General features: G+C 39.5%; 1 long non-coding RNA gene across 1 annotated transcript in view; it reads right to left on the reverse strand.

The window, feature by feature from the left end:
- Positions 1-1,313: 1,313 nt before the first annotated feature.
- The window catches only part of LOC138853503 (uncharacterized), a 32,448-nt gene continuing 7,336 nt past the window's right edge, over positions 1,314-26,425 (reverse strand). The window contains exon 2 of the long non-coding RNA XR_011392678.1: positions 1,314-1,881. This is a non-coding gene — a long non-coding RNA (uncharacterized lncRNA). The remainder of the gene's footprint in view (positions 1,882-26,425) is intronic.

Consider the following 26,425-nt stretch of genomic DNA (forward strand, 5'->3'; position numbering starts at 1 on the left):
CCAAAGCAGTGTTTCAAAAGTGCTTTGAAGTGACCTCAGACACTCAATTGACCCTAAGTGTGTTTTGGAAAGATCACTTCAATATCCTCAGTTGCATAAACCTTATAGGTAAGGCCTGAGAGAGAGTGACTACCAGGACTTTGAACTCTGCTTGGAGGAAACTGTGGCCACAATGTGTACGAGGGATTTTGATGGGTTTGGGGCTAACCCTCAGGAGCCTATGCCAGTATTGGAAGCTATTGTGTCATTGGGGAAGTCCTTGGGGTTGGAGGTTTGTGGCAAGGATGTGAAAGAGTTGGTGCAGAACAATGAGGAAGAACTAACCACTGCAGACCTGCAAGAGCTTCAGGAGCAACAGCAACAGATCACATCTCAGGAATGTTCTTCAAAGCAGGAGGAAGAGAGATGGAGGAAGATGCCTTCCTCAAGGATTAGGGAAATGTGTACAATGTTTACAAAGGTGCAAGCATTTATCGATGAATTTTGTCCTGTCACAGCTGTTGCAAGCCGTATTGGCAACATGTACAATGACATTCTTGTGTCCCAATTTAGGGAAATCCTAAGGGCACATGAGAAACAGAGCTCTCTGGACAGATTTTTGGTGTGACAGGGATTCAGTGACTCTCAAGCTGATCCTAGTGGCATTAAAAAACCAAGAAGGGAGGTAACCCCACCAAAGGACTTAGTACACATACCTGAAGTCTTTATGGAAGGGGAATCCCCTTCCAAACAATAAAAGACCTCAATCTCCCCTGCTGCTGGCACATCACTCATCAACAACTCCACAACAAAGGTAAGTGGCATTTAATTATTGTTTATTTTGCATGTCCCATTCATTTTTGTATAGGGAAATACAGTGGACCCCCGCTTAACGATCACCTCCAAATGCAACCAATTATGTAAGTGTATTTATGTAAATGCATTTGTACGTGTATGTTTGGGGGTCTGAAATGGACTAATCTACTTCACAATATTCCTTATGGGAACAAATTCGGTCAGTACTGGTACCTGAACATACTTCTGGAATGAAAAAAGATCGTTAATCGGGGGTCCACTGTATATATTTCATGTAAAAAAACAAATTATTTTGTTTAATACTTTTGGGTGTCTGGAATGGATTAATTCTGTTTCCATTATTTCTTATGGGGAAAATTAATTCAATTAATAGCAAATTCAACTAAAGACTAGCTCTCTGGAATGGATTAAAGCCGTTGGTCGAGGGTCCACTGTATATCCACTCACTGTATGCAACACAATAACTTCACAAATATTATCATTACAATGTTTACAACACTATTTACACAAACCAACAATAAAAAAAAGTTGTTTATTACTATTGTTCTAAAATATATATACACATAAATAGTCACTGGACATGTTCGTAGAACTGCTACAGCTTGTGGAAGTTGTTGTGTATGTTTGGTCTCTGCTGTTTATGTGCTGGGAGCGGCCTGGCTGGTATCACAATGACGCATTACAAAATCACCACCACCCATTACCCACACTGTCTTCCCAAACAAGTATGTTGTCTTCCCCACCACCTGCATGGAAATAAGTCACTTTGAATTTTTTGGGTTATCTTAGGCTGTTGGTCATCTGGGTCATCTTTCCTTCCTTCTTTCCTTACTTCTTTCTTCCTTCCTTCCACTCACTGTATGCAACACAATAACCACACAAATATTATCATTACAATGTTTACAAAACTGTTTACACAAACTAAGAAAAAAAAAAGTTGTTTACTGCTATTGTTCTATAATATATATACACATATAGTCACTGGACACATTCCTAGAACTGCTACAGCTCATGGAAGTTGTTGTGTGTGTTTGGCCTTTGATGTTTATGTGCTGAGAGCGGCCTGGCTGGTGTCACAGTGACGCACTGAAATTGAAATGTTTATTTCTCAGTAAAGATTACAATATGGGGTTTACATATTAGAGAATATTAATTATAATTTGTGGTTTACATATTATAAAATACGAGTTACGAAGAAGACCACTAGTCCCTGGACCCATGATGTACCTTCGTAATCTGTAAATACCTTTGTAACTTGTCATGATTGTGACCAGACCTACCTGGAGTTCATTACCTTTGTAAATTGTGAGTTCATTACCTTTGTAAATTGTGAGTTCATTACCTTTGTAATTGTGAGTTCATTACCTCTGTAACTTGCTCAGCTATCAAAACTTTGGAGTCCAGTCCCTGGACCCATTATGTACCTCTGTAATCTTTTGACTACTGCCCACAGGATGGGTATGGGGCGCATAATAAACATATTAAATCTAAAAAATAGCATGCCTAGGCATTTTGGGCAGAGTGATATTAATTCTTACTCTATATTGACACACGTTATGGAGCATACTGATATTAACCCTTAACCCTTTCAGGGTCCAAGGCCCAAATCTGGAGTCACGCACCAGTGTCCAAGAATTTTCAAAAAAAAAATTTGTTATTTTTTCTTATGAAATCGTAGAGAATCTTTTTGTGAAGGTAATAAAACAAAAAGTACGAAATTTGGTGGAAAATTGACGAAATTATGCTCTCGCGAATTTTGATGTGTCAGCGATATTTACGAATCGGCGATTTTGCCGACTTTGACTCCCATTTTAGGCCAATTACATTATTCCAATCAACGAAATTCTTAGCTATTTCACTAGTATTACTTCTATTCTATCGATTGAGCACAAGAAATCGCCAAGTCAACTGTTTCAACTACAAAATAAAGTGATCTGAAATTGTTAATTTGGCCAATTTAACACAAAGTTCAAAATATTCCAATTTCAAAATAGGGTCCAGAATGAACAATGTAGGCATTCCTGGCACTAAACTAACATTTCCTCTGTTCATTAGTTATGTTTTGTGGCTTTACGAATAAATTCCATTTTGATTTTTTATTCACATAATGAATTTTTATTCACACCAAAAAATAGAAGATTTACTGTTATGCAATACTGTAATAATTGTATAAATATCATCACCATATTTGTGAATGTATATTAGACCCACCAGCTGACGTGTATTAGATGTGTGAGGTCGTTTGTTTACTCTTGAATATCGGCAAAAATTTAACATTTCTGCTACTTTGAGCTCAGTTTCAAGCCATTTCCAGTGCTAAAACCAATCAAAATCATCTCTATTTCTGTAATATGTCTTCCATTCTATCAAATGAGACCAAGAAATCGCAAATACAACTATAAAAAACATACGAAAAAACACTGCAAAGTTGCTGTTTTAATCGAAAAATCATGATTTCATTTTTTTTCTCTCATTATACACAGTGTGCTGCAGGATCTGTTTTATGTGGTGCACACATACCACATAGATGTATTCTCTCATATCTAGGCCCAAATGTACCACTCACAGTTTATCAGAGTGAGCTGAGCTCATGGCGTAGATCTACGGTTTGGACCCTGAACGTAAAGCCGTAGATCTAAGGGACGGACCCTGAAAGGGTTAAACTGTCCAAACATAGATCTACATTCACATGCGTAGTGCTCCAAAAGTAGATCTACATTTTTTTACATATTTTCAAATATAAAAAAAAAAACGTAGATCAAAGCTTTTTTAAACGCTTTCAAATGTAAAAAAAAGAAAAAAGAAGATCTACGTTTTTTGCATACTTTCAAATGTTGAAAAAACGTAATCTGCATTTGGACAGTTTAAGGGTTAAAGTTAGGTAACTGTAGTGATTAAATAGATTTACAATAATGAGGCAGTTCAAGACATTTAACCCTTTGAGGGTTTTCGTCGTACTAGTACGTCTTGCGCGTAGGGGTTTTTGACGTACTAGTACTCATAAATTCTAGCGGCCTCAAATCTAGTGGGAGAAAGCTGGTAGGCCTTCATATGAAAGAATGGGTCTATGTGGTCAGTGTGCACAGTCTAAAAAAAATCCTGCAGCACACAGTGCATAATGAAAAAAAAAAAACTTTGACCATTTTTTTGAATAAATCAGCGACTTTGCAGTGTATTTTCGTATGGTATTTATTGTTGTATTCTAGTTTTCTTGGTCTCATTTTATAGAATGGAAGACATATTACAGAAATAGAGATGATTTTGACTGGTTTTACAAAGAAAGGTGCCTTGAAATTGAGCTCAAAGTAGCAGAAATGTTCGATTTTTACCAAACTTCAAAAGTAAACAAATCGTGCCAAGCGTGCAATACACGTCAACTGGTGAGTCTAATATTCTTTCACAAGTGCACCAATAATATTTATACCATTTTTTACACTAATGCAGTAGTCTGCATAACAGTAAATCTTATATTTTTTGTGAAAATAAAAATTCAAAGTGGAAAGCAAAAGAATATAAGAGGGGCCTTGAGACGTGACTAATGACTAGAGGAAATGTCATTTTAGTGCCAGGAATGTCTTTCTTGTTTATTCTGGACCCTATTCGGAAACTGGCATCTTTTGAAATTTGTGTGAAATTGGCAAAATTGCTAAATTCTGACCACTGTACTGGATAGTTGAATTTCATAAATGAGTGGTTTCTTGCACCCATTCGATAGAAAAAATGGAGTTCTAGCGAAATATTCATGTTTTTTGTCGACTAGTACAGTGAAATTGGCCGAAAATGGGGCTCAAAGTGGGCAAAATCGCCGATGCGTAAACATCGCCGAGACCGCTAATTTTGCAAGAGCATAATTCCGTAAGTTTTCTATCAAATTTCAAACTTTTGGTGTCTTTATGATCGGGAAAAGATTCTCTATCTTTTCATAAGAGAAAATAATTTTTTTTTTTTTTAAATTTGGCCGACCCTGAGAACGAGTTTCGGAGAGGGCCTGTCGACCCTCAAAGGGTTAAGAATACAGTGGAACCTCTACTTATGAGTTTAACCCTTTCAGGGTCGACAGGCCCTCTCCCAAACTTGTTCTCAGGGTCAAAAAATATTTGAAAAAAAAAATTATTTTTTCTTATGAAATGATAGTTTTTTTGCGAGTATTATAGGCCAAAAAAATTTTCTTTGTGATCAATATTTACAGAGATATGGAGGCGTGAAGTTGACAAACTGAACTGCATACGGCAAGATCGCCAACTGCCGGTCACCCGGTAATAGTTTGTTTTTTTCCAATTTTTTCCTTTTATTTTTTAATATTTTATTTTTTCAAGTAACTTTTATGGCCTCTGAGACCAATATAAAGACTATTTGGTATACATTCACTCATTGTATACTACACAATAACAGCACAAACTTTGCTGTCATTATATTGTTTACAAAACATGTTTACACAAACCAACAATAAAAAATGTTTATTACTATTTTTCTATCATATATATACACATATAGAGTCACTAGACAGGTTCCTATAACTATAAGAGGTTCTGAAAGCTTGTAGTTGTGTGTGGGTGGATTTGTAAATATGCTGAGTCACCGGTGTGTCTTGTGTCACAATGATGCATCGTATCACCACTCACTAACCTCACTGCCTTCCACAACACACCCCTTCCTCCCCATAAACCTACCTTCTTTCTTTCCTTCCTTCCATCCTCTCATCCCTTCCTACCTACCTTCCCTCTTTCCTTCTCATCTCTTCCTATCTATCTACCTTCCTTCCTTCCTTCCTTCCTTTCTTCCTTCCTTTTCTTCTTCATTCAAGTAATTTTATGGCCTGTGAGACCAATATAAGGTATATTGAATGTATATTCACTCATTGTATGCTACACAATAACCGCACAGTCATTATATTGTTTACAAAACATGTTTACACAAACCAACAATAAAAAATGTTGCTTATACTATTTTTCTATCACATATATGCACATATAGTCACTGGACACTTCCCAGAACTGCTACAGCTTCTGTAAAGTTCGTAGTTGTTGTGTGGGGATGGACTTGTAAATATGCTGAGTCACCGGCATAATTAGTGTAACAATGACAAATAACACCATCACTCACCACTCTCACTGCCTGTCAACTTCCTCCCCACCCCACCCACCCACATGGAAATAAGTCACTGTCTGAATTTTTTGGGTTATCCCAGGATGATGGTCTCCTTCCTTCCTTCCTTCCTTCTCTCCTTCCTCTCATCTCTTCCTTTCTTCCTTCCTTCCTTCCTTTCTTCCTTCCTTCCTTCCTTTCTTCCTGCCTTCCTTCCTTTCTTTCTTCCTTCCTTCCTCCCTTTCTTCCTCCCTTCCTTCCTTCCTCCCTTTCTTCCTACCTTCCTCCCTTTCTTCCTACCTTCCTTCTTCCTTTCTTCCTTCCTTCGGGTTTCCTGGGCATTGCTTTCGGTCACAAACTCCTCAAAACCATGACAATCATCTTCACTGACACTTCTGTCTGTGTTTGAACTGTCACTTGGGAACAAAAGAGCCCCAATTAGCCAAGGAGTGAGGAGTTTCTTACTGCTAGACATGGTGAACAAGGTGTAATAAAATGGCTTTCCCACACTGCACCACTGGGTCCCTGATTTTTTTTGTACTGCACACACTGACCACGAAGACCCATTCTCTCATATCTAGGCCTACCAGCCTTTTCCTGCTTGATTTGAGGACGCTAGAATTTATGCGTACTAGTTCGTCAATAACCCTGGCGCGTAAGACGTACCAGTACGTCAAAAATCCTGAAAGGGTTAAACTAACATCTCCTCCAAGGTAAGTGTAAATATAAAACTGTAAGTATAAAAGTAAATATAAGTGTAAATATAAAAGGACCCAAATGAAAATAAGTCACTCTGACTTTTTTGGGTTATCCTAGGTACTTTACACATATGCTGCTACATATGATAATTTATGTAACTGTATTTGTGTATACCTGAATAAACTTACTTATTAATAAATTAAAATGTAAATATTTCTTATTTGTAAATTACATACAGTGGACCCCCAACATTCGATGGCATCGACATTCGATAAATCCGACATGCGATGCATTTTAATGCAAAAATTTCGCCTCGACATTCGATGGAAAACCCGACATTCGATACGATTCGTACGAGACGTGTCCACGTGTTGCCTGAACTGCCCCGTGTGTGCCAGTGTTTACAAGCCAGCTAGTGTGTGCGCATCTAAGGATACATTCGGTACATTCCATATTATTTTTGGTGCTTGTTCCTGCAAAATAAGTAACCATGGGCCCCAAGAAAGTTTCTAGTGCCAACTCTTCGAGAAAAAAGGTGCTAATGACTATTGAAATGAAGAAAGTGATAATTGCAAAGTACGAAAGTGGAGTGCATGTGCTGGAGTGCATGATGATTTGGTAAAGAAATTGCCTGCAACTAGTGGTGATGTGAGTGAAGTTAAGGCCAGCAAAGGTTGGTTTGAAAGATTTAAGAATCGTAGTGGCATACACAGTGTGGTAAGGCATGGTTAGGCTGCCAGTTCAAGTCCTAATGGAAGGGGATTCCCCTTCTAAACACTAACACCATCCACACACTCCCCTCCACCCATCCTATCAATCATCACCAGATCTTCATTAAAGGTAAGTATCAATTATTCTATTGTTATTAATCTATTGTTATTGTTGTTATTGTAATTATTCTATTGCATTAAACTTAATATTTCATGTGTTAAAATTTTTTTTTCATACTTTTGGGTGTCTCACACGGATTAATTTGATTTCCATTATTTCTTATGGGGAAAATTAATTCAACTTTCGATATTTTCGACATTCGATAGCTCTCAGGAACGGATTAGTATCGAATGTCGAGGGTCCACTGTACATTGTTTAAGTGTGATAGTGGTGGTGGGTTCTGCTGGTGCCTCACCTCCACCACCACTATGTACTGCTTCTCTCAGTGGCCCTTATAACCCAACAACAACACTTACACCATTTACTCCTCTCATACATTATGACGTACAGTGGACCCCCGCTTTATGATATTAATCCTTTCCTGAGAGCTCATCGTAAGCCAAAATTATCGTTAGCCAAATTTATTTTCCCCATAAATAATGGAAGTCAAATTAATCCTTTCCTGACACCCAAAAAATGAAAAAAAAAAAATTTTACCACATGAAATATTAATTTTAATACACACAAACTGGAGAAGACATGCACAATTACTACTCTACTAAGAACAGAATACAGGACACTTACCTTTATTGAAGATCTGGTGATGATTGATGGGATGGGAGGAGGGGGAGAATGTGGAAGTTATTGTTTAGAAGGGGAATCCCCTTCCATTAGGGCTTGAGGTAGCAAGTCCTTTTCCAGGGTTACTTCCCTTCTTTTAATGCCACTAGGACCAGCTTGAGTCACTGGACCTCTGTCGCACAACAAATCTGTCCATAGAGCTCTGTACCTTCCGTTTCCTTAAGACTTTCCTAAAATGGGCCATAACAGTGTCATTGTACAGGTTGCCAACACGGCTTGCAGTAGCTGTGTCAGGGTGATTTTCATCCGTAAAGGTTTGCAGTTCAACCCACTTTGCACACATTTCTTTAATCTCTTTTTTTCAATTCCATACTAATTCTCGCCCTTTTTACCACAGGGATGGCACTAGAAGCTTTCTTGGGGTTCATTATTATTTTTTTTTATTAACACACTGGCCGATTCCCACCAAGGCAGGGTGGCCTGAAAAAGAAAAACTTTCACCATCATTCACTCCATCACTGTCTTGCCAGAAGGGTGCTTTACACCACAGTTTTTAAACTGCAACATTAACACCCCTCCTTCAGAGTGCAGGCACTGTACTTCCAATCTCCAGGACTCAAGTCCGGCCTGCTGGTTTCCATGAATCCCTTCATAAATATTACTTTGCTCACACTCCAACAGCACGTCAAGTATTAAAAACCATTTGTCTCCATTCACTCCTATCAAACACGCTCATGCATGCCCGCTGGAAGTCCAAGCCCCTCACACACAAAACCTCCTTTACCCCCTCCCTCCAACTTTTCCTAGGCCGACCCCTACCCCGCCTTCCTTCCACTAAAGACTGATACACTCTTGAAGTCATTCTGTTTTGCTCCATTCTCTCTACATGTCCAAACCACCTCAACAACCCTTCCTCAGCCCTCTGGACAACAGTTTTGGTAATCCCGCACCTCCTCCTAACTTCCAAACTATGAATTCTCTGCATTATATTCACACCACACATTGCCCTCAGACATGACATCTCCACTGCCTCCAGCCTTCTCCTCGCTGCAACATTCATCACCCATGCTTCACACCCATATAAGAGCATTGGTAAAACTATACTCTCATACATTCCCCTCTTTGCCTCCAAGGACAAAGTTCTTTGTCTCCACAGACTCCTAAGTGCACCGCTTACCCTTTTCCCCTCATCAATTCTATGATTCATCTCATCTTTCATAAACCCATCTGCTGACACGTCCACTCCCAAATATCTGAATACACTCACCTCCTCCATACTCTCTCCCTCCAATCTGATCTCCAATCTTTCATCACCCAATCTTTTTGTTATCCTCATAACCTTACTCTTTCCTGTATTCACTTTTAATTTTCTTCTTTTGCATACCCTACCAAATTCATCCACCAACCTCTGCAACTTCACTTCAGAATCTCCCAAGAGCACAGTGTCATCAGCAAAGAGCAACTGTGACAACTCCCACTTCATGTGTGATTTTTTTATCTTTTAACTCCACGCCTCTTGCCAAAACTCTCGCAATTACTTCTCTTACATGGGTTCATGGTGACTTATTTTGCAGTTACAAGCACTAAAAACACTGGGATAATGTGAAATGTACCGAATGCATGCTTAGATGCAACCACACTGGCTGGCTTGTAAAGTGGCGCTGAGGCCACACGTAGGACACGTCCCGGACGAATCATGTAAGGCGAGTTTTTTATCGTGAGGCGAGGCAAAATTTTTGAGTTCAAATGCTTCGTATGGCAGGGGTCCACTGTATTTTATTCATTCTAGAGCATATATCATGTTTCTATGTTATTAAAATTGTTTATGAATTGTGATAGATAAATAAGCAGCAGAGATGATATTAGCATCATATTGAAGCATAATAAACTTGCCGCGTTCCTCTTGCCTCCTACGTGTCTACCATACACCAAGTCAAGTCAATAAAGGTAAGTGTGATGTTAAATGTTCATTTATCCATTTTATTAGTGCATTATATTTATTTGTCACTGTTTTCTGTATGTACAGTGGACCCCCAGTATTCGATGGCATCGGTATTCGATAAATCTGGTATTCGATGCATTATATCGCAAAAAAATTTCCTCGGTATTAGATTGAAAACCCGGTATTCGATACGATTCGTACGAGACGTATCAACGTGTGGCCTGAACTGCCCCGTGTGTGCCAGTGTTTACAAGCCAGCCAGTGTGCGCGGATCTAAGGATACATTCGGTACATTCCATATTATCCATATTATCACTGTGTTTGGTGCTTGTTTCTGCAAAATAAGTCACCATGGGCCCCAAGAAAGCTTCTAGTGCCAACCCTTCAAGAAAAAAGTCGCTAATGACTTATGAAATGAAGAAAGAGATAATTGCAAAGTACGAAAGTGGAGTGAGTGTGTCGGAGCTGGTTAGGTTGTATAATAAACCCCAATCAACCATTTCTACTATAGTGACCAGGAAAACGGCAATCAAGGAAGCTGTTCCTGCAAAAGGTGCAACTGTGATTACGAAACAGCGACCGCAAGTGTTAGAAAATGTTGAGAAATTGTTATTGGTGTGGATAAATGAAAAACAGATAGCAGATAGCATCTCTCAAGCGATCATTTGTGAAAAGGCTAGGCAGTTGCATGACGATTTGGTAAAGAAATTGCCTGCAACTAGTGGTGATGTGAGTGAATTTAAGGTCAGCAAAGGTTGGTTTGAAAGATTTTAGAATCGAAGTGGCATACATAGTGTGATGAGGCATGGTGAGGCTGCCAGTTCGGACCAAAAAGCAGCTGAAAAATATGTGAAGGAATTCAAGAATTACATAGACAGTGAAGGACTGAAACCCGAACAAGTGTTTAATTGCCACGAAACAGGCCTGTTTTGGAAGAAAATGCCAAGCAGGACCTACATTACTCAGGAGGAAAAGGCACTCCCAGGACATAAGCCTATGAAAGACAGGCTTACTCTTCTCATATGTGCCAATGCTAGTGGTGATTGCAAAGTGAAGCCTTTATTGGTGTATCACTCTGAAACTCCCAAAGTGTTCAGGAAAAACAATGTCCTCAAGGCTAATTTGTGTGTGCTGTGGAGGGCAAACAGTAAGGCATGGGTCACTAGGGACTTTTTCTATGACTGGTTACACCAAGCATTTGCCCCCACTGTGAAAAATTACCTAACTGAAAAGAAATTAGATCTTAAGTGCCTCCTGGTATTAGACAATGCCCCTGGTCATCCTACAGACTTGGCAGAGTGACTTTCTGGGGACATGAGCTTCATTATGGTCAAGTTTTTGCCTCCTAATACCACTCCTCTCCTGCAGCCCATGGACCAGCAGGTCATTTCCAACTTCAAGAAACTGTACACAAAAGCTGTTTCAAAAGTGCTTTGTAGTGACCACAGAAACTCAACTGACTCTAAAAGAGTTTTGGAAGGATCACTTTAATATCCTCAATTGTATAAACCTTATAGGTACGGCTTGGGAGGAAGTGACTAAGAGGACCTTGAACTCTGCTTGGAGAAAACTGTGGCCAGAATGTGTAGACAAAAGGGATTTTGAAGGATTTGAGGCTAACCCTGAGAATCCTATGCCAGTTGAGGAATCCATTGTGGCATTGGGGAAGTCCTTGGGGTTGAAGGTTAGTGGGGAGGATGTGGAAGAGTTGGTGGAGGAGGACAGTGACAAACTAACCACTGATTAGCTGATAGATCATCTTCAACAGCAAGAGGCCACACTTGAGGAAACTGCTTCGGAGGAGGGGATAGAGAAATTGAAGAAGTTGCCTACTGGAGTTTACCTGGAGAGAGTTCCGGGGGTCAACATCCCCGCGGCCCGGTCTGTGACCAGGCCTCCTGGTGGATCAGAGCCTGATCAACCAGGCTGTTGCTGCTGGCTGCACGCAAACCAACGTACGAGCCACAGCCCGGCTGATCCGGAACTGACTTTAGGTCAATGTGTGCAATGTTTCTTAAAGTGCAAACCTTTTTTGATGACAATCACCCTAACACAGCTATTGCAAGCCATGCTGGTGACTATTACACTAACAATGTTGTGAAACACTTTAGGAATGTCATAAAGGAACGGAAAGTACAGGCCACTATGGACAGATACGTTGTGCAACAGAAATCCATTGACTCTGAAGCTGGTCCTAGTGGCATTAAAAGAAGAAGGTAAGTAACCCCTGAAAAGGACTTGCTACCTTAAGTCCTAATGGAAGGGGATTCCCCTTCTAAACACTAACACCTCTCCCCTTCTCCCATCCCATCAATCATCACCAGATCTTCATTGAAGGTAAGTGTCAATTATTTTATTGTTACTGTAATTATTCTATTGCATTAAACTTAATATTTCATGTAGTAAAATTTTTTTTTTTTCATACTTTTGGGTGTCTTGCACGGATTAATTTGATTTCCATTATTTCTTACGAGGAAAATTGATTCGGTTTTCGATATTATCGGTATTCGATGAGCTCTCAGGAACGGATTAATATCGAATACCGGGGGTTCACTGTATATTAATACCTTTGGCTGTTTGAAACGGATTAATTGGATTTCCACTATTTCTTACAGGGAAAATTAATTCGGCTAAAGGCTAGCTCTCTGGAACGGATTAAAGGCGTTACCTGAGGGTCCAATGTATAGCATCTTTTAGGAGTGAAGAACAGCAGGATGTGAGTGTGGGGGAGGTACACGAGGCATTACGTAGAATGAAAGGGGGTAAAGCAGCAGGAATTGACAGGATCATGACAGAAATGTTGAAAGCAGGGGGCAATATACAGTTGGAGTGGTTCCTATTTTTGTTTAATAAATGTATGGAAGAGGGGAAGGTGCCTCTAGGGATTGGCAGAGAGCATGTACAGTTCCTTTATATAAAGGGAAGGGGGACAAAAGAGATTGTAAAAATTATAGGGGAATAAGTTTACGGAGTATACCAAGAAAAGTGTACGGTAAGGTTATTATTGAAAGGATTAGAGGCAAGACAGACAGCAGGATTGCGGATGAGCAAGGAGGCTTTAGAGTGGGTAGGGAATGTGTAGATCAAGTGTTTACATTGAAGCACATATATGAACAGTACAGTGGAACCTCTACTTGTGAGCGCATCCACGTGCGAGTTTTTCCAAATACGAGCAGTCGATGGGTTGATTTTTTGTTTCCATACGCGAGCAAAATTTCCACAAGTGAGCAGACCTCAAGGGAGGTTCCTTGACGTTGGTGAGGGGCTCTTGCTCTTGATCTAGGGAATTGTATCTCATTTGTTTGTTGGACTATCTTATTGAAACTTGGGCAATGTGTGATGGAAAGATGCTTCTTAACGTACACCAAAAATGAAAGAAATCAGAGCATAAATTATGGAGTTCACTTCTCAGCAATTAGCCACCCCTTAGCGGTATTTTCTTATGGGTTTTATGGTTGTCTTCTCGTTTATTTTTTTTTTTTTTTGGTGTCATTTGATAGAATGGAAGATATATTACAGAAATAGATATGATTTTGATTGCTTTCACGATGAAAAGTACCTTGAAATTGAGCTCAACGAGGGAGAAGTGCTTGTTTGCTTGACTATGTTCAAGAGTAAACAAATGTCCATTCTGTCCAAGAGTAAACAACTGTCCATTCCAATATGCAGTCGTGAATGAGTTGACATTATATAAAATTATTGCAAGAAGGCATAACAGTAAATCTTATATTTTTTGTGTGAATAAAAATTACAAATTATTTATATTGTAAGTAAGTAAGTAAGTTTATTCAGGTATACACAAATACAGTTACATAGAATTATCATACATAGCAGCATATGTGTAGAGAACCTAGGATAACCCAAAAAAGTCAGACACAGTGACTTATTTCCATTGGGAAATAATAATAATAATAATAATAATAATAATAATAATAATAATAATAATAATAATAATAACAATAATTAATAATAATAATAATACATATAATAATAATACAGTGGTCCCTCGTTGTTTGTAATTAATCCGTTCCTGGAGCCGTTACTATAAACGAAATTTACGATTTACGAATCAATTTTCCCCATAAATAATGTAAATACAATTAATCCGTTCCTGACACCCAGAAGTATTAAAACAAAAAAAATTTTAACATGAACTATGCATGTAGTACATAAACAATACAATGGGAAATGATGAATGAAAAATTAACAGCATAACACTTACCTTAATTGGAGATTCTTCTTAGTGTATGGGAGACTGGAGGAGGAGAGTGGATTGTTTATAGTTTGGAAGGGGAATCCCCTTCCATCAACACCTCAGGTACCATTTGCTTTTCTGGGGTTGCTTCTCTTCTCTGTTTCTTAATGCCACTAGGACCACCTTGAGAGTCACTGGAGTCCTGTCTCACAAAATAACTGTGGAGAGAACTCTGTTTCTGGCATCTCTTTAACACTTCCCTAAAATGGCCCAAGACTTTGTCACTGTACATGTTGCCAACCTGGCTTGCAACAACCTTGTTAGGGTGATGTTTCTCCATAAAGCTTTCCATCTTACCCCACATAGTAAAAATATCTTTAATTTCTGAAGAAGGCACCTTCTTCCATCTCTCTTCCTCCTCCTCTGCAGCAAGATTCTGAGCTGCGATGTGTTGCTCTTCCTGCTGAAGCTCTTGCAGCTCCTCAGTGGTGAGCTCTTCATTGTGGTCTTCCACCAATTCTTCCACATCCTCCAAACTCACATCCAACCCCATGGAACTCCCCAGTTCCACAACTGATTTTACAACAGACATAGGCTCATTAGGGTCAGTCCCAAATTCTTCAAAATCCCTCTTATCGACACAATCTGGCCACAATTTTCTCCAGGCAGAGTTCAAAGTCCTAGTAATCACTCCCTCCAAAGCCATACCTATAAGGGTTATGCAGTGGAGGATGCTGAAGTGTTCTCTCCAAAATTCCCGTAGGGTCAAGTGAGTGTCTGTGGTCACAGTCAAGCACCTGTGAAACATTGCTTTTGTGTAGAGTTTTTTAAAGTTTGCAATAACCTGCTGGTCCATGGGTTGGAGGAGAGGAGTGGTATTCGGGGGCAAGAACTTTACTGTGATGAACCCAAACTCCTCGAAAATTAGGTCATCCAAGTTTGGAGGATGAGCAGGTGCATTGTCCATTACTAGCAGGCACTTGAGATCCAATTTCTTTTCCAGGAGATACTCCTTCACACTAGGGCCAAACACTTCATTGAACCACTGGACGAAAATTTCCCTCGTGACCCATGCCTTACTATTAGATTTCCAAAACACACACAATTTACTCTTCATAACATTGTTTTTCCTGAACACACTGGGATTTTCAGAATGGTACACTAGTAATGGCTTCACTTTGAAATCCCCACTAGCATTAGCACAGAACATTAGCGTCAGCCTGTCTTTCAAAGGCTTGTGTCCTGGCATAGCCTTTTCCTCTTGTGTAATGAAGGTCCTCTTTGGCATTTTCTTCCAAAAGAGGCCTGTTTCGTCACAATTGAACACTTGTTCAGGTTTCAGTCCTTCAGCCTCTATGTACTCCTGGAATTCATGCACATATTTTTCAGCCGCCTTGTGGTCCGAACTGGCAGCCTCACCACACTGTGTATGCCAGTACAGTTCTTAAATCTCTCAAACCAGCCTTTGCTGGCCTTGAATTCACTCACTTCACCACTATTTGCAGGCAATTTCTTTACCAAATCTTCATGCAACTGCCTAGCCTTTTCACAAATAAACGAAGTCATAAGAGTATCTCCTGCTAATTGTTTCTCATTTATCCACACCAATAATAACTTCTCAACCTCTTCCAGTACTGGTGATCTCATTTTTGTCAGCATAGTTACTCCCTTTGCAACAACAGCATCCTTTATTTAATTTTTCTTGGCCACTATGGAACATAAGGTTGTGTAGGGTTTCTTATACATCCTGGACAGTTCGGCCACACTTGTAACACTTTCATATTGTTCAATGATGGTTTTCTTAAATTCAATCGTATTTCTCACCTTCTTTACCACAGGCTTGGCACTAGGAGCTTTCTTTGGAGCCATGGTAGCTTATTTAGTACTTGCAAGCACTAAAATAAATGGAATATTATGAAATATTTCGCTGGAGCACGTGAGGGGACCTTTGCTCACTGGTAAAAAATGCCAGACTGGCTGCCGCCCTGGCTCACGCCGTGGGTACGCGTCCCGGACGAACTACGACTCGCGAGTCAACCTATGAAAAGCGAGTCCATGTTTATACGAAAATACCTCTATGATTGGCGAATTTTACGATTGCCGGGAACTACGAAAAGCGGGGGACCACTGTACATACAATAATTTATTTATTTTATTAATTTGAACATGATACATAGAAGTACAAAGAAATACAATGGTTAAGTGTAACATGCCAAAGCCCCTTGTATGCAGAGCATTATGGGCAGGCTTAAAATTAACTTAAGATTAACTAAGCAATGATATATTCAGTGGTAAACATTATTGTAAACAAATAACAATTAAGCACAAATGAGTATTTCAAAGACAGGTCATATGGTCATTTACTGTGTTGCTGTGCATTCAGTAGGATGGAGTATTCTGTTAGGTAATGTAATTAAATATAACAAAGTTTGATCGGGTCACAGGTTAAACATTTATGAGATACAATTATTCAGTATTTATTTAGTTGTGGGTGAGTAAGTAATTTTTAAGAAGAGACTTGAATTTATAAACAGACAGTGTTTCTTTTATATTCACAGGTAATGAATTCTAGATTTTTGGGCCTTTTATGTGCATTGAGTTTTTGCATAGTGTGAGATGGACACGAGGAACCTCAAAGAGTGATCTGTGCCTTGTGTTATGGTCATGTGTTCTGTTGAGGTTGGTAAGGAGACGTTTGAGGGGAGGGTTTATGTCCGAGTTAAGTGTTCTATGTATGTAGTAGGTACAATAATAAGTATGGAAGTTTTGTATGGTGAGTAGGTTTAGAGTTTTAAATATTGGTGGAGTGTGCTGCCTGTAGTGGGAATTTGTTATCATTCTGATTGCAGCCTTTTGTTGGGTAATTAATGGTTTATTGTTGTTGAGTCCCATGCACAAATTCAATAGGTGAGAAAGGGGTAAATAAGTGAGTGATATAGGGCCAGGAGGGCTGACTGTGGAACACAGTACCATATCTTTGATAGTATGCCTACAGTCTTGGAAACATTCTTGGAAATTTGTTGTACATGTGTTTGAAACTTGAGTCAAGATGGATTCCTAAGAATTTTCCTTCTGTGAGCTTTGTGATAGGTGATCCGTTAATCATTATGTTAAGAGGGACATCTGTAGCTCTGTTACCAAACTGAATGAAGTAGGTTTTATCAATGTTGAGAGTAAGTTTGTTAGTCATCATCCAGGTATACATTTTCTGTAATTCAGTATTCACAGTACTGGCTAGCATGACTGGGCTCGGGTGAGAGAAGACGTATGTAGTGTCATCTGCAAATAATAAATGACCTACCAAATGCGATGCATTTGGTAGGTCATTTATGTAAACGAGAAAGAGAAGAGGGCCAAGGACACTTCCCTGTGGGACACCAACTGTAATTGGCTGTGAGGAAGAGTTTGCTCCATTTGTGTACACATATTGGCTTCTGTTGCTGAGGTATGACTTTAGGTAGTTGAGGGAGTGCCCTCTTATACCATAGTGCGACAATTTTATGTGGAGCAAATCATGGTCAACTGTATCAAAAGCTTTACGTAAATCAATGAAGATCCCCAGTGGGACTTCTTTTTTCTCTAGTGCAGTGTATATTTGCTCTAGCACGTGTATAATAGCATCATTTATTTTTATTAGGCCTGAACCCAAACTGACAGGGGCTGAGCATGTTGTGGGAGATGAGGTAGGAATAGATTCGCTTATGAATTAATTTTTCGAAGATTTTAGAGAGAGAGTGTAAGTTGGATATTGGCCTACAGTTATTCAAGTCTGTTTGGTCTCCTCCTTTATGGATCGGAGTGACCCTCACTATTTTGAGAACTGTAAGGAATGTAGAGGATTCGATGGATTTGTTAAAGAGTGTTGCAATGATTGGTGACAGCACTTGCGATGCTTTTTTGTATATAAATGGTGGTAAGGTATTTAAATCTCCTGTCTTGTTTCTTAGTGTGTTGATAATAAGGGAGATTTCTGTTGGGTTAGTCGGAGCTAGGAACAGTGTGTTCAGGTAGTTGCCAGTGAGGTAGTCATTGGGTGGGGTATTTGAGCTTGGGATTTTATTGACAAGGTTTTTTCCTATGGTGGAGAAGAAATCATCGAGTCTGTTTGCTGTTTCAGTTGGTGGGAGTTGGGGTTCACCTGGTTTTGTTAGTTCAATTGCACTATTTCGTGATATCTTTTTTGTTCCTAGAATTTCTGATGGGGTTTTCCAGGTCTTTTTTATAATAACACCATTTAAGTTGGATAATCTGTTTTCATAATACAATTTTTTAGCCCTTCTTATCGGGCTGGTTAGGATTGACGAGTAACGTTTTGTTTGGTCTCTGGTTATGTGGCCCATTCTGTATTCTTTTTTGCATAGGTGCTTTGTATTTATGGATTTGAGGATGTTGGGTGTTAGCCAGGGACTGTTCAGTCTCTCAGCTGTCATCTGTTTAGTTTTTTTAGGGCAGTGCTTGTTATAGAGGTATTGGGTCTTTTTTAGAAAATTATTAATACATTCGTCAATATCTGTATAGATTTCTAGCTCAGTGTGCCAGTCAATGTTTGTCACTGCTGTTGTGAAGTTATTAACCCTTAAATGGTCCAAACGTATATATACGTTTTTTCAACATCTGAAAGTATGTAAAAAAATGTAGATCTTCTTTTTAGTTTTACATTTGAAAATGTGTAAAAAAACTTTTACCTACATTTTTTTTTGTTGTTATATTTGAAAATATGTAAAAAAAAAAGTAGATCTACTTTTGTAGCACTATGAATTTGAACGTCCATCTCTTTGGACCGTTTAAGGGTTAATGGCTGTCTCATTGTGAAGTCTGAGTGACTTTAGTAGTATTTTGGGGTAATTTGCCTAGATTAGTTATGAGGAAGGTAGGGTAGTGGTCTGTGGTATTATTTGTGATTATGCCTGATTTTAAAGGTGATATGGTGTTGGTCCAGATGTGGTCTAGTAGGGAAACACTAGTCTCTGTAATTCTTGTTGGATTTGTTACTGTTGGTAGCAATAAGCAGTTACTCACAGTGTTTGTGAATTCAGTAACGTGTGGGTCCTGGTCTTGCAGGAGATTTATATTGAAGTCACCTGGAAGTAGTAAGTGATCTTTATTCATGCGTGCATCAGTTACCATACTTCCTAGGTTTTCACTAAAATGGCTAATGTTTGACTGTGGTACTCTGTAGATGTTTATCACTGAGAGGTTTTTGTAGATATCTGGATTTGAATTTAGCTATTATATATTCCCCATGTTCATCCCTTGTGCAAATATTAGTGATACATTCTAGTTGGTCTGAGTAGTATATAGATGTGCCACCCCCTTGTTGATCTGGCCTACAGTTGTGTATGGCTGTGTAACCAGGAATGGTATAGACATCTGTAGTATCAGGCTTTAGCCAGGTTTCGGTGAGAGTAATGATGGACATACTGGCATGCAGGGAATCTAGTAATGCTATGAGGTCATCGTAATGTTTACTTAAAGAACTGATATTGTAGTTAAAGACAGTTATGTTGTTGTTGGCTCTGAGAAGTGCCTTTGATTGTTCTGCTGTGTAGTAATTACAGTAACTGTTTGATTCATTTAAGTCATTCAATAAAAGGTTGGTATCAGGATCAATGCTTGTAATCATAAGATTTATAGTGAATCTCTAGTTAGAATTAAGTATAAGACAAAGTAAATACAGTGGACCCCCGCATAATGGACGCCTTGCATAGCGGACAATCCGCATAGCGGACGCTTTGATCGCTAAAATTTTGCCCCGCATAGTGGACAAAAACCCGCTCAGCGGCCTTCGTCCGAGACGCGTCCAATGTGCGGCCTGAGCCACGCTCACATGTTCCGCGGGTGGCATTGTTTACCAGCCAGCCTCCGCGGTAACATCCAAGCATACAATCGGAACATTTTGTATTATTACAGTGTTTTTGGTGATTTTTTTCTGGAAAATAAGTGACCATGGGCCCCAAGAAAGCTTCTAGTGCCAACCCTACAGCAATAAGGGTGAGAATTACTATGGAGATGAAGAAAAAGATCATTGATAAGTATGAAAGTGGAGTGCGTGTCTCCGAGCTGGCCAGGTTGTATAATAAACCCCAATCAACCATCGCTACTATTGGTGGTACAGCTGCTGCTGCTGCTGTATCACCGTCAGCTGCTGCTGCACTGTCAGCTGCTGCTGCTGTACCACCGTCAGCTGCTCCTGCTGCTGTAGTACCGTCTGCTGCTGCTGTAGCATCATCTGCTGCTGCTGTAGCATCGTCTGTTGCTGCTGTTCCACCGTCAGCTGCTGCTGCTGCTGTAGCATCGTCTGCTGCTGCTGCTGCTGTAGCATCGTCTGCTGCTGCTGTAACATCGTCAGTTGCTGCTGTAGCATCGTCTGCTGCTGCTGTAGCATCGTCTGTTGCTGCTGTAGCATCGTCTGTTGCTGCTGCTGCTGTAGCATCGTCTGCTGCTGCTGTAACATCGTCAGTTGCTGCTGTAGCATCGTCTGCTGCTGCTGCTGCTGTAGCATCGTCTGCTGCTGCTGTAACATCGTCAGTTGCTGCTGTAGCATCGTCTGCTGCTGCTGTAGCATCGTCTGTTGCTGCTGTAGCATCGTCTGCTGCTGCTGCTGCTGTAGCATCGTCTGCTGCTGCTGTAACATCGTCAGCTGCTGCTGCTGCTGCTGTAGCACCGTTGTTGGTGTGGCTTATTGAGAATACCAAGAAACAATTAACCCCAGAGGATTTGCCACCCAGGATAGCCCAAAAAAGTCAGTGTCATCGAAGACTGTCTAACTTATTTCCATTGGGGTCCTTAATCTTGTCTCCCAGGATGCAACCCACACCAGTCGACTAACACCCAGGTGAACAGGGAAAATGCCTGGAACTAGTGCTCATATTGGTGAATTTAGAGCCAGCAAAGGTTGGTTTGAGAGATTTAAGAATCGTAGTGACATACACAGTGTGATAAGGCCTGTTCTGGAAGAAAATGCCAAACAGGACCTACAGTACTCAGGAGGAAAAGGCACTCCCAGGACACAGTGTCTCATCAGTCATTGCTGCATCTTCAATAAAGGTAAGTGTCATTTATTCTTCATTTAGTAGAGTAGTACATGCACAATATATATTGTGCATGTACTACTCTACTATTGTGCATGTATCCTTCTCTTTGTGTGTAGGAAAATGTATATTTCATGTGGTAAAAATTTTTTTTTCAAACTTTTGGGTGTCTTGCACGGATTAATTTGATTTCCATTATTTCTTATGGGGAAAATTCATTCGCATAGCGAACATTTCGCATAACAGCCAGCCCTCTTGCATGGATTAAGGTCGCTATGCGGGGGTCCACTGTATTCTTAAGCTAAAAAAATAGCACCTGAATTATTTTAACAAATGTAAATATATGAGCTAAGGTATATGAGCTAAAATAAAGGAGACAATATAAAAGGGACTAAAATAATTTGTAGTGAACAAATAGTGATGATCAAATAAAGGAGCTTGGGAATATAATAGTAGGTAGTTCTTTAAAAGTAGTTCTTTAAAGTTAAAATAAAGGAGACAATATAAAAGGGACTAATATAAGTTGTGGTGAACAAATAAAGTGGTAATCAAATAAAGGAGCTTGGGAATATAATGGCAAAATAGTGAACTTATTACACTTTAGCACCTGAGAATAGCACCTTGATTGTTTTAACAATTGTGTATATATGAACTAAGGTAGTTATATAAAGCTAAAATAAAGGAGAAAATATATAAGGGACTTAATTAAGTAATGGTAAACAAAGTTAAATGGACAGATAGTCACTGAGATATAATATCGATTTGGGAGTAAGATCCGATTTGTAATATATAAGAAGTTGAGCAATTAATTGCACTATAAAAAATAAAAAAAATATGAGGTAGTTGGTACTAGCTAGCAAAAGATAGTTTTGGGAATCATACAATAATGTAATTGGAATATACACTAATTGCACACACAATATGAAAGGGACTAAAGAAAGTAGTGGCAACAAAATTAAATGGACAGGTAGCAACCATGAATAACATTAATTTGGAGTAAGATTTGACTTGCAACACAAAATTATGAGCAATTAATAGCAATTAAAAAGAAGTAAAAAGTATTTGAGGTAGCTGGTATTAGCTAGTAAAAAAAAAAATAATAATGCACAATAATATAATAGTAACGTACACTATATGCACCACACGTATATATGTGTTAAGAACACTTATCTAATCTGTTACAGAAATGTCAGCTTTTCTAAGGAAGGTAGAGAAATCATGTTCATTTGAGATGGTATATTGTTGTCCTGTCGTATAATAATAATAATAATACGTATAATAATAGTATAATAATATAATACAATAATAATAATAATAATAATAATAAAATACGAATAATAATAATGCATATACAATAATAATGTACTACGTAATAATTATAATAACAGATGGCTTCAAAAGACCATCACTAGACGGCAGTGTTTACCACAACAAACAGGGAGCGGTTGTGGCCGCCTCCACCTATTACAAAATGACATATTTTATTCATTCTAGAGTATATATCAGGGTTCTGTGTTATTTATATTGTTTATTATTTCATATTAGATGAACTGTGATAGATAAATAAGCCGTAGAGTTGATGATAGCAAAATATTCAGGGAGTATTTTGTCCTGTCTCCAGACAAACTCTCTTTGGCCACCGCGCCACACATATACAGTGGACCCCCGCATAACGATATTAATCCGTTCATGAGAGCTCATTGTTATGTGAAATTATCGTTATGTGAATGAATTTTCCCCATAAGAAATAATGGAAATCAAATTAATCCGTGCAAGACACCCAAAAGTATGAAAAAAAAAAATTTTACCACATGAAATATACATTTTCCTACACACAAAGAGAAGGATACATGCACAATAGTAGAATAGTACATGCACAGTATATATTGTGCATGTAATACTCTACTAAATGAAGAATAAATGACACTTACCTTTATTGAAGATGCAGCAATGACTGATGAGACAGTGTGTCCTGGGAGTGCCTTTTCCTCCTGAGTACTGTAGGTTCTGTTTGGCATTTTCTTCCAGAACAGGCCTTATCACACTGTGTATGCCACTACGATTCTTAAATCTCTCAAACCAACCTTTGCTGGCTTTAAATTCACCAATATGAGCACTAGTTCCAGGCGTTTTTCCCTGTTCACCTGGGTGTTAGTCGATTGGTGTGGGTTGCATCCTGGGAGACAAGATTAAGGACCACAATGGAAATAAGTTAGAGAGTCCTCGATGATGCACTGACTTTCTTGGGTTATCCTGGGTGGCTAACCCTCCGGGGTTAATCGTTTCTCGGTAATTGTTTCACGTTAAGCCACACCAACAAAACACTCTCCACATCTTCGAGTAATACAGCTGATGGTGGTGCAGCAACAACAACAGCTGTGGTGCAGCTGACCATGGTGCAGCAACAGCTGACTGGTCCAATTTATCAGCTGACCGTGGTGCAGCAGCAGCTGACTGTGGTACGATAGTATTTATCACCCTTTTTACCACAGGGTTGGCACTAGAAGCTTTCTTTGGGCCCATGGTGGCTTATTAAGCAGTTACAAGCACTATAAATAATGGAATAATACAAAATGTATCGAATGTATGCATGCAACCAGCCACCCTGGATTGTAAACAATGACGGCAAGGCAGGCGTTCAGGCTGGACGGACAGGTTCGGGACAGGTTCGGGACGAGTCATGTTCAGAAACAGCTGACCGTGGTGCAGCAGCAGCTGACTGATCCAGCAACAGCTGACTGATCCAGCAACAGCTGACTGGTCCAGCAACAGCTGACTGATCCAGCAACAGCTGACTGGTCCAGCAACAGCTGACTGGTCCAGCAACAGCTGATTGTGGTGCAGCAGCAGCTGACTGGTCTAGCTACAGCTGACCGTGGTGCAGCAGCAGCTGACTGATCCAGCAACAGCTGACTGGTCCAGCTACAGCTGATCGTGGTGCAGCAGCAGCTGACTGATCCAGCAACAGCTAACTGGTCCAGCAACAGCTGATTGTGGTGCAGCAGCAGCTGACTGATTCAGCAACAGCTGACTGGTCCAACAACAGCTGATCATGCTGCAGCAGCAGCTGACTGATCCAGCAACAGCTGACTGGTCCAGCAACAGCTGATCGTGGTGCAGCAGCAGCTGACTGATACAGCAACAGCTGACTGGTCCAGCAACAGCTGATTGTGGTGCAGCAGCAGCTGATTCAGCAACAGCTGACTGGTCCAACAACAGCTGATCGTGGTGCAGCAGCAGCTGACTGATCCAGCAACAGCTGACCGTGGTGCAGCAGCAGCTGACTTTGGTATGATAGTATTTCTCACCCTTTTTACCACTGGGTTAGCACTAGAGGCTTTCTTGGGGCCCATGGTCACTTATTTTGCAGATGAAATCACCAAAAACGCCGTAATAATACAAAATGTTCCGATTGTATGCTTGGATGTTACCGCGGAGGCTGGCTTGTAAACAATGCCACCGGCGGAACATGTGAAGCTGGCTCAGGCCACACATTAGAAGCGTCTCGGACGAATAGCGTTGAGCGAGTTTTTTAGCGGTATGCGAGGGAAAATTTTAGTGATAAAATGTATCGGTATGCGGATTTAACGTTATGTGATGCCAATGGTATGCGAGGGTCCACTGTAATGACATATTTTATTCATTCTAGAGTATATATCAGGTTTCTATGTTACTTATATTGTTTGTTATGTCATATTAGATGAACTGTGATAGATAAATAAGCCGCATAGATGTATTAGCGGAATATTCAAGGAGTATTTTGCCCTGTCTCCAAACACTCATCGGCTGCCGTCACTGCCGCTGCCACATATATAATAGACATTTTATTCCTTCTAGAGTATATATCAGGTTTCTATGTTATTTATATTGTTTGTTATGTCATATTAGATGAACTGTGATAGATAAATAAGCTGTATAGATGATATTAGCGAAATTATTCAAGAAGTATTTTGTCCTGTCTCCAGACAAACTGTCGTCCACTGCTGACACCGCCCATACCACTACATGAATTACATATTTTATTCATTTTAAAGTATATATCAGGTTTCTGTGTTATATATATTGTTCATTATGTCATATTAGATCAAGTGAGATAGATAAATAAGCTGTAAAGTTGATATTAGTGAAATTATTGAAGTATAGAATTCCATTGGAATGGATTAATTGCATTTCAATTAATTTAAATGAGAAAAATTGACTGCAAATGAGCAAATCCAGTTGTGAGCGAGGTCATGGAATGGATTAAACTCGCAAGTAGAGGTTCCACTGTATTTAGATAAAGGTAGGGAAGTTTTCATTGCATTTATGGATTTAGAAAAGGCATATGATAGAGTGGATAGGGGAGCAATGTGGCAGATGTTGCAAGTACACTGGTACCTCGGGATACAAACAGCTCAAAACTCGAACAATTATGTAAGTGTATTTATAAAAGTGCTTTTATAAGTGTATTTTTGGGGGTCTGAAATGGATTAATCTAATTTACATTACTCCTTATGGGAACAAATTCATTCAGTATCGCCACTCGAGCAGCCTTTTGGAACGAATTAAGCTTGTATCCCGAGGTACCACTGTATATGGAATAGGCAGTAAGCTACTAAATGCTGTAAAAAGTTTTTATGAGGATAGTGAGGCTCAGGTTAGGGTGTAGAAGAGAGGGAGATTACTTCCCGGTAAAAGTAGGTCTTAGACAGGGATGTGTAATGTCAACATGGTTGTTTAATATATATACAGATGGGGTTGTAAAAGAAGTAAATGTGTTGGGGAGAGGGGTAGGATTAAATTATGGGGAAGCAAATACAAAATGGGAGTTGACACAGTTACTTTTTGCTGATACTGTGCTTATGGGTTATTCTAAAGAAAAGTTGCTAAGGTTAGTGGACAAGTTTGGGAGGGTGTGTAAAGGTAGAAAGTGGAAAGTGAACATAGATAAGAGTAAGGTGATGAGGGTATCAAATGATTTAGATAAAGAAAAATTAGATATCATATTGGAGAGAAGGAGTATGGAAGATGTGAATGTTTTCATATATTTGGGAGCTGATGTGTCAGGATATGGGTTTATGAAGGATGAGGTTAACCATAGAACTGATGAGGGAAAAAAGGCGAGTGGTGCATTGGGGTATATGTGGAGACAAAAAAAAATTATCAATGGAGGCAAGGAAGGGAATGTATGAAAGGGAAGAGGGTGTGAAGTATATGGGTGTGAAAGTATATGGGTGTGAAGCTTGG

This window comes from Cherax quadricarinatus, chromosome 32 (genome assembly GCF_038502225.1).
Source record: "Cherax quadricarinatus isolate ZL_2023a chromosome 32, ASM3850222v1, whole genome shotgun sequence".
NCBI lineage: Eukaryota > Metazoa > Arthropoda > Malacostraca > Decapoda > Parastacidae > Cherax > Cherax quadricarinatus.